This window comes from Puntigrus tetrazona, chromosome 24, assembly GCF_018831695.1.
Source record: "Puntigrus tetrazona isolate hp1 chromosome 24, ASM1883169v1, whole genome shotgun sequence".
Classification (NCBI taxonomy): Eukaryota; Metazoa; Chordata; class Actinopteri; order Cypriniformes; family Cyprinidae; genus Puntigrus; species Puntigrus tetrazona.
In genome coordinates, this window is record NC_056722.1 from 5,975,929 (window position 1) to 5,985,928 (window position 10,000).

General features: G+C 40.9%; 1 protein-coding gene across 4 annotated transcripts in view; it reads left to right on the forward strand.

Moving 5' to 3' along the window:
• The window catches only part of ahrra (aryl-hydrocarbon receptor repressor a), a 21,730-nt gene that overhangs the window by 5,862 nt on the left and 5,868 nt on the right, over window positions 1–10,000 (forward strand). The gene's annotated exons all lie outside the window — the stretch shown is intronic.

A 10,000-nucleotide genomic window follows, 5' to 3' on the forward strand; every position in this document is an offset into this window, starting at 1 on the left:
ACGCGATACCAAAACAAACAAAACACAGCAAATTAGCACGGCAACGCAAAATAACAAACAATATCATAATGCGGCACACATATGATTCTTTGTTCTTGAATGTTATTTGTGTGTGATCTATAGAATTCAGTTGTAAGGGGGAGGGAAAAAAAGTCATCATTCAGCCCTCAAAAGTGCCATGAACTGCCTTGTTTTTATTTAGTTTTCTTACATCATAGAACATCAAAATGTAAAAGTAATGAGCTACATTCTGTTCTGTTTTGATCCTCCTCGTCAGAACTCAGATCAGAGTTGGAAGTAAACTGCTGTGATTGGCTAATAGTTGTGTGTGATTGACAGCCTACACTGCTCCTAGACGAACGCTGCTGTGATAAAGGTTAAAATGCATGAATAATATATATATATATATCTGTACGAAGAGGCGAAGCAGTAGAGATCATGTAATGAAAACTACATTTACTCACATCTGTGTTGTGATATTATTCTCTGATTCAGTATAGTAGACATCATCGTCTTTTAGTTTCAGTGGGTTAGAGTTAGATCTTCTTCTGTGTTTAACCTCACTATGACGTCACAGACTAGAAGACTCCACCAGCTGATGTTAGGCAGACTGCCTTCATTATACTGACCAGAAAAGATATATATATTAGTACAGTGACCTCTTATATATCAAAAGATATATAATTTTGGGAATTTTGGCCACTTGAATATCAATAGTTCTTAGTGCACAAGAAATGAGGAGATCCTCAAGGGTGAAGAACACTGCTGCATCGCAGGGAAGTTCAAGCGTCTGTTCGACGAGTGTTTGCTCATGAAGGTAATGGAGTGGAAGTCTTTGTTGGCCCAACATCATGGGTAGAGTCTGTCAGATGCGATTATCGTCAGCCGCTCAGATTCACATTCAGTCCACTGAAGCAGTTCATCATGTTTTTAAATACAGATCGTCTCAGTCGCACCAAACCAAGTGATATTTGACCACTGTTTTCAAGCCGCTCCAAACCCTTTTATTATTTTAATATGCCAGTAATTGTCAGTTCTAGCTGTGTGTATTTGTTCAGACTCGTGTTTGTCAGCTGAATTATCTTCCTTTTGAAAATCATCCTGCAAACATCTACGTGACGCTCAGAGCTCAGTCGCATCGCTGGCTCCATGTGAGTGTTAATGAGTTAATGAAGCATCGACCCGCAGACAGAGAGCTTTGAGTTTAGAGATCTGTGACAGTCTACTCTGTGGAAGTGTGTGTGTGTGTGTGTGTGTGTCAGACAGCACTTCAGCGGCTGATGAATGCAGTGTTTCAGTGCTGTATTGCGTGACTATGTTGTTTGGCAGCGATCTTAAAGCCTTGGGCCACGTTTGAGGAAGATCATCTGAAGTGCCGTAAACAGACCCTCAGTGTCGCGCTGTGATTGGCTGCTTGTCGTGACATCACAGGATCTGCTGGTATTTTTTAAGAAATAAAAGGCAGTGTTTGTCCTTTATTATTATGTGAGGTTATTCAGTCCGACCATTTGTGTGTGAATTCACTGCTCAGTTTTGTTTTGAAGTCTCTTTTGGAGGAAGTTTATTGAAGAAGAGAGTGTCAATCACACCTGCTGTTCTGATTGGCTGCAGGGCCAATGGTGTCACAGACAGAGGTTTAATATAACAAATAGGAATAGTGCAGCTCTTTTAATATGCTGCGCTCGGGACATTTGTAGTGATTTGATTGTGATTTGTTGTCCTTAATGCTCTTGACAGCAGCTCTCGTGATTAACTACAAATACACATAATTCTGTCACGGTGTGTCATATTTATGTTATTTTTGGGGTTTTTTTTGACTGCTGGCTGGTTTTGTTCGATTTAACGCACTTCTGGAGACAAAGTCTAGTTATGTAAACACACACACACACACACTCAGAGTATCATGTTCAGGGTTGTTTGCGTTCAGCAGCTGAAGTATCATTTTCACTTTGCGTGCGGACAGCAAAATTTTCTCTTCTAATGATGCAAGTGTTTGTTAGCATCATATGCCACACACACACACAATCTTTTTATTTACATAGTGCTTTAAACAACACAGGTTGTATCAAAGCACTGAACAGAATAAAGAATTCAATGATAGGGATGTATAATGACGAGATTGAACAATTTGTTATTAAATGCAATGGTCTCTGTAATCAATTTGACGATAATCGCTAGAAATTAAGTGTCCTCAACAAAGCAAGCTAAGGAACCAAAACCCCATCCATACAGAAAACCCTTTGGGAGAAACCAGGCTCAGTTGGGGCTAATTCTGGATACCCAGCACTTAATTTCTAGTTTGTTTGTGTGTGTGTGTGTGTCTGGTTCAGGTGATTTGTCCACGGGGGCTCATCAATCCTTTAACTGATTTGAATAATAATAGAGGCATATAAGTGTGTTATGAGGATGTGTCTGCCTCCCAAACAGAGTTAGGGAGATTGTTCCAGAATTTGAGTGATAAGAGCTCACTCAAGTATTGAGGAGCTAAACCGTTCAGGGTTTGTAAGTAAATAACAAGATTCTAAAATCTATCCGATGTTTGATAGGGAGCCAGTGCAGTGTTGACAGAACCGGGCTAATATGATCATACTTCCTAGTTCTAGTAAGGACTCTGGCTGCTGGGTTTTGGACTAGCTGAAGTTTGTTTATTAAGCGTGCAGAACAACCACCCAATAAAACATTACAATAATCTAACCTCGAGGTCATAAACACATGAATTAATATTTCTGCATTAGAGGTTGAGAGCATAGGTCGTAATTTTGATATATTTTTAAGATGGAAAAACGCAGTTTTACAGATGCTAGAAACATGGTTTTCGAAGGAAAGATTGCTGTCAAACAGCACACCTAGGTTCCTAACTGAAATTTAGGTCCAATAATTATCAGTGTAAGCTACCACCATGACTCCTGATAATATCTCCCAGAGGTAACATATAAAGCGTGAAGAGTAGCGGTCCTAGCACTGAGCCTTGAGGAACTCCATATTTCACTTGTGAGCGATATGATATCTCCTCATTTACTGCTACAAACTGATAGCGAGCAGATAGATATGATTTGAACCATGCTAAAGTGCTTCCACTAATGCCAACATAGTTAACGTTATTTAGATTAAAATTCATTCTGTGTAATTTATAAGCTTGTTTCCTCATAGGGAGCAAATAATGTCCTGACAAGGTAAAATTTTATGGATATTACTATCCTTGTGGGGACGTGGGGTCTATGCAACATAGTAAATATTAGGTACACATGCATGCGCGCGCACACACACACACTCACTCACATTTGTTTAACAAAATGGGGTTCTTTCCATTGATTACTACAGTTTTTTGCTGATATTTTCTAATGCTTAAACACAGTCATTCTGCATGTGTTCTGCATGGAGTTTTCTAGATTACAAAGTAACATATAGAGGAGATTTGGATTGGTTAGATGAGTCTTTATGAGCAGTATTACAGTCACACACACATATATTAGTGTGTTTGAATGAACTCTTCAGTTCCAGCAGCCCATAATAACATCAGCGGCAAGCCTGAGGCTCGTGTGAGTCCCATCAACCCCATTAGGACATAAACGCAGCCGTTTGAAGCTTTATTCCCATCGCCAGAGCTTCGCACGCGAGAGAGACTGGCTCCAGCATCAGCTGATCCGGTTACAGCCCAATATTTCTGATCTGTTCAGCTGCTGCTGTGCTTTCACTGTCTTACATAAACACATCACACACCTCTGAAACGCTTCATAACGACTAGACACAAACCCTAAACCTGCTGTATTTCTGAAAAACAAAGAAAAATAATTACTTGAATCATGGGAAATAATTTCTCCTCTTTCTATTCCTTCACCCCAACCCCCCCCCAACATACACACACACTCACACACTCAGATCTGTTTGGGAAATGACTCACACTGCTGCACATTGTTTTAGTCACGGCATGAAAGTGTTCAAAAAGTGTCTGTGACATCCTCCATCCAGCAGCAGCTGTTCAGCTCTTCAGTGTGTGTGTGAAAGAGAGTGAGTGAGTGTGTGTGTGTGTGTGTGTGTGTGTGTGTGTGCGTGTGCAAGAGAGTGTGTGTGTGTGTGTGTGAAAGAGAGTGAGTGACTGAATGAGTGAGTGTGTGTGTGTGTGGTGAGTGAGTGAGTGAGTGAGTGAGAGTGTGTGTGTGTGTGTGTGTGTGTGTGTGTGTGTGTGTGCGCGTGTGTGAAAGAGAGAGAGTGAGTGAGTGAGTGAGAGTGTGTTTAAGACTGTGTGTGTTTATCTTCACCTGTTCATGCTCATGTCATCAGGTGTTTAATTTCTTGTATTTGAGGCTTGGAGCTGGACTCCTAGTCATATATAGCATACTCTAGTTAGCACTAGTTAACAACAGTGAGCCATCTCACAAAGATGTTTAATGCCAAATGGCCTGAAAGAAATATGTCTGACGTGTTCAAATGAGTGTTGAGTGGATTCAAATGCTGTGAATGAATGTTGGCTCTGCTGTACTGCTCCATTTGGATTCCATTAAAGATCTTCTCTCCTCTCACATGCAAAAATCAGTCTATCTGTCTGTCTTTTTGTTTGTCTGTCTGTCATTTGTGAAGTCACTCAGATTTGTAGCAACAGGTGTTTCATTCTAATATATTTCAGGTTATTTTTGTATGTGTGCAGATTCTCACAGTGTAGCATCATTGTTATAATGGAAATATTGGATAAGATCAAAATTTTAATTAAATTGGCTGAATTGATCTGCATAATGCGACTATTGTCCTCAGTAGAGCTGTTTTACAGTATCTCAGAACTGATTACACATACAGTCAATTTCACTGTTGTTTAAAGTGGTGTATAATGTGAGATTGACTGAATGCTGTTGGAGACCAGCGAAGGACTGTACAGTGAGCTGTGGAGAGCGAGCATTATTGTTGCGCTGTCTCTTTAAGAGCTCTAGCGTGTAGCAGGGCTGGTGGGGGGGGATTGCGTGACTGCAGCAGACGAAGAGCTGACCTCAGAGAAACGCTTATGAAAACGATCTGCTCAACGGCACACGAGACCAGCACTGCAGAAATGAGCAGAGGACTTCCTTTCACACACACACACACACACACTCTTTCTCTCTCACACACACACAAACACACACACACAGAGAGTATGTGTGTGTCAGAGAGAGAGAGAGTGTGTGTGTGTGTGTGTGTGTGTTTGTAGCTGTGAGGTTCTCCATTCATAAATGTTTTCACTCATACAGTAAAGCTGTGGAAGAGACGTGTGAGCCTCTTATGGGCTTCAGGTGATGTTTGACTTTGAATCTAGTGATGTGCACAGGTTTGTGTCATGGGTTAAACTTTAGGGGTTAAAGGGGTGTGTGTGTGTGTGTGACATTATCAAATTCTAAGACTGAATGAATTGAGTAGATCAGATTAAAGATGGTTTTATACAGAAGTTAGTTTCAACCCATGCCTGTCTTTAGAACTGAATCATTGAATCATTCATTCAGGCAACTTGTTCAGAAGCTAATATTGATTCAGGAACATTATGGCAATGAGACACTATTCTTAATTTTACTGCATTTATTTCTTTGGATCTGTTTTCATTGGCAGAGGTTGATTTACATGAGACTGAATGCGAACACTCTATGACTCTAAGACTGACAGGAACATATTGAGTTCAGAATCTGTTATAGGCCGAAATAAAACTTTCATTGAGAAAAGAATTTCGCTTGAACATCTTTAAACGTGCGAGTGATGTATTTGTGAGCTGAATTAAAATGCTTTTGGTCCAGAAGCAGGACAGCGCTATGAAGTAATGGTGTGTCCGTCGCAGGCTTGCGTGCCACGGTTTGTTTTGCATGGAGCCCACATGTTCCAGCTCATACCTCAGCCGCAGTTTATAAATTCAGTGTATTTAGGAGTTTCTTCTGAGCCGTTTTGCATCTGGAAAGAACACAACAACATCAATCTGAGGAGTTTAGTGAGACAAAAACGGTTTCAGTCAAAGTTTGGGAGTTTTAGCTAAATCTATAATGAATAACACACATCAATTGTGACAAAGATGGCGGTTAAAGGGAAAAAATCGAGCTGTTCTTACACTGCTGTTTTCACAGCTGCTTCTCATCGCAGTCTGTGAAAGTATCAAGTGTTTCACGACTGACTGAAGAGAAACCAGAATCAGATTCAGCTTTTATTGCTAAGTCTGTTCACACACACAAGGAATTTGTCTTGGTGACAGAAGCTTCTAGTACACAGAAATAAATGTTACAAATATATATAATATCAAATGCAATTTGCAAAGAAAAACTAATAGATATTATCTAAATATAAAGCAAGTTTATTACAAACAAAGGAACTGACAGATGTTCTCCAGTGGTACCAGATGATGAACACTGATCCCAAACATCAACCCTAAAAGCATCTCATCCTCAGCCGGAGTCCAGTGTGAAAGAGAGATTTCTCTGACATTTCACAGACTCTCTGAGCTCAGCTTCTGTCTTCAGAGTAAACATCTGATCCTCCAGCTTCTCTTGGACTTGTTTGCATGTCGAAGGGCAGCAGCAGCTCTGGATCCGCCCTTCTGCACGCGATGCCTGGGAACCGATCCAGGACCGCTGCTTGGGAATTCTGGACAACGCTGTCAATGCATTCATCTCACTTTATTTGACCAAAAAAAGCATGTTGTGTGCTGTCTGAAGTCAGACCAGATCTGCTTTTCTTTATGTGAGAATATTTATTCATTTGGATACATCGTCGCACTTTCTTATGTGGTCCCGGTCCATGTAGCAGAAAGACGAATCAGAGCCACTCACTACAGGATCACTGTCTATGAATGAACAGAAAGCTTCAGAACATCCTGGAGATATTTGAGAGAAATTCTTGTGCTGGAGTCATAAATCAAAGCGCTGCTGATGGGAAAACGGCGGAAGAACTGTTGTGCCGTTGATGAGCAGCTGCCCAGAGGGCGACGGGGTCGATGGTTGCGTGCCAAGCCACATTAAAACACCCACAGATTCACCTGCAACACACCGCTGCCACAAATCATGCCGTTTGGATTTTCTTATAAGCAAATACTCCAGAATTTGGGATTAAATCATGATTGTTCATAATATGTTTGTGGCATGTCATATGTTTAGAAACTATTCTATTTGATGCAGTGTGCAGTTTTTCATTTCTAAAACAACCATGTATGAAAAAAAGTTCCTTGGCCTTATTCTGGATTCATCAGGGTTGAAATGATCAAAGAAGTGTTCATGGAATCAGTCCCGACTTTGACTCCATTGAGTCTTTGGGATGTGCTGGAGTCCAATGGACTTTACAGATTTGTTCTAGTCTCCCATTGTTAAAAGGAGATGTGATGTTCCATAAGGTTTCAATGCAACAATGGATTCACACTGTAAAGTACAAAGCTAAAGTTTGCAAAGCTTAAGTTAGTTCAGCAAAATACTAGAGTGTTTGCATTTTATGTGTAACAGATCAGACTTTGAGGTCATATGATGCAATTTAAAGTGTTACAAGTTGTTACTGAGCTATTATTCTCGTTGTAGTGATGCTGCGGGCGCCATGTTCTGGAGACGCTGTGTTTCGTTGTGAAAGTGAATCTATGTTGTGAAAGAGGACACAGCTAGTAATTAATGGTCAAGCTGTATTCACAACACTGTTCCAGAACATGCAACAAATGCCTCGTTTGTAATGTGTTTTATTGTTTTGGTGTCATAGCTCTGGGACGCAGCATCACGTTATAGTAAGAGGCGTAACATTTCCATTAGATGCTTGTGGTTTTCAGCCAATCAAAACTCCCTTGATAGCTGTCCAAAATTTGAGCACACCTCACTTTTTAGAATGATGATATTTGTACAAATCGACTTGTTTCAGAACCAAATACACAAAATAATGTTCCTTTTTAGCAACATCATATGACCCCTTTGAACAGAACAAAAGATCCTTGTTGAAAAAAACAGCATATGCTGGTTAGGTATGTTTTGAACCAGCTCAAAGCAGCAGCCGTGCTTCAAAACATACATAACCAGCATATGCTGTTTTATTTTCAACAGGGGCATCTGAGGAAGCAAGAGACAATGAGTAAAAAAACACCATGCAAACTTCTGCTTTCCTGCTGGACGCTTGTGTTAGTCAAAACACATTTAAGTACAACTGAAGTGTGAAGTTCTAGCGGGACCCGATCCAGACCTGAAGAACCGCTCTGACCGCTAGCAGCCCACTGCATGCTGTTTATTTGCTCAGGAAACCATGGCAAATTGATGGTGTGGCCGTGATAATGGTCTGTGGTGTTTGTGGATAACTGCAGCACAAGCCAGCGTCACGCCTGTAATGAGTCCTGTCTTAGACACCAGTCTTAAATGATACTGCTAAAACGTATTTTTTTCATAAAGCTTTTATATTTTGATGCCCCAAAGAAACGAAGAAAAACATAGTCTGTGAGATTCTCATATGATCATGCAGCAAACACGAGATAATGTGTCTGTATAAGACACAGCGAAGAAGCGTCTGAAAGTGTCTCTTGTGTTGAATGCTCAGTGTTTTCTCCTCGAGTTTTGACGAACAAGGTTTGTTCAACACATGTTGGAATTAAAACATCAAACTTCACATCTGATATGTCCCTGATGGATGCGTGGCGTGTTTTTACTGTGAGAGGACAGAAGCTGTGGTGAGGTTGGGTTTGATGACATTAACCATTAAATGAATATGCTGTGAACAGATGAATGGGGGCTGTAGATGCAGTAATTAATCTAGCGCGGGTGGCTGGAATATCCGCTAATTTGCGGGGATCAAGTGATGTCACTGATCCGTATCAGTATGGCTAATTCATGATGGCTGTTTTTGGTGTTGGGTATCTGTGACCCGCTGGACAACATCCAAACATATCCATTTCTCCGTTGGCACAATCTCAAACATACGCTGGGGCTCTATGTATTTCAAAACAAATCTAAAAATGTTTTATTATTTTCCAAAATATTAATGTTGGTTAGACAGCTGTTCGGTATCTTGAGTGCATTGTGCTGCGAGGACAGATGAGAATAATGTGAGACTGTCTCTTTAACTCCTAAACCCAAGCTGGAATGTCAAGCTGCTGCCTTATAGATTAGAGACAAAAATAACCCTTTCCCCAAACTAGTTTTACATTCCAGAGAGTTTGCATGTGGAATCAATAACGACTTTATAAAGCCAGATATGAACAGAACCAAAGGTCAATTTTTAGCACAGAGAGAGAGAGAGAGAAAAGCATGACAATAAACATCAACACAAGTGTTCCAAACATTTAGTGTACTTGTGTAAATGCAGTAGCAGTTCTAACACACAAACACGTCTGGGTTAACATGATTTGTTGAGTTGTTTGTCTTTCTGGATAAGAAAGAATCCAATGAAACGTCAGAAGATTAGTCAATGACAAGCAAATGTAAGCAGAAATATGCAAACATTCCTTTATTTAATCTTTTACTTGATTCATTTATAAGTCAGAATTATTTATGTGACATATTGACATTCTACACAGTTCCTCTCGCAGAGGACGAGAAGTGTGCAAATGAATAATAGCAAATGTGAACAACACGCCGATGTCACGTTACCAGCAGAACACAGAGGAGCTGCGGCCGCACAATAGAACATATAATGAACCGTTAGGCTCCATAACATCAGGGTTTAACCTTCTGCAGCGAGCATTCATGGCCTGCCAGCAGTCATCAATATTTAACAGCTGTTGTTCTTCTGAAAGTCTTTATAGGCTAATGTGGCTTCCTCAGTTTGCACGCAAGGTCCTGGCCTCACGCCAGCCGTCTGTCAGAGACTCTGCAGATTGACAGAGCACTGGATCGCGTGACAGCAGCAGCTCGCTCGGCCAGCGCCCTGCTCTCTCTCTCTCTCTCTCTGTGTGTGTGTGTGTGTGTGTTTCCTGTGCTGGTTGGTCGGATGGGGTAGTGGGCAGGGCTCTGTGTCTGTCAGACGGCATTCACTCACAGCAGATGCTGTTCATTTGAGCTCAAACACCAAACCATTCAGCACTTTGAAACCAGGCTCAGACCAT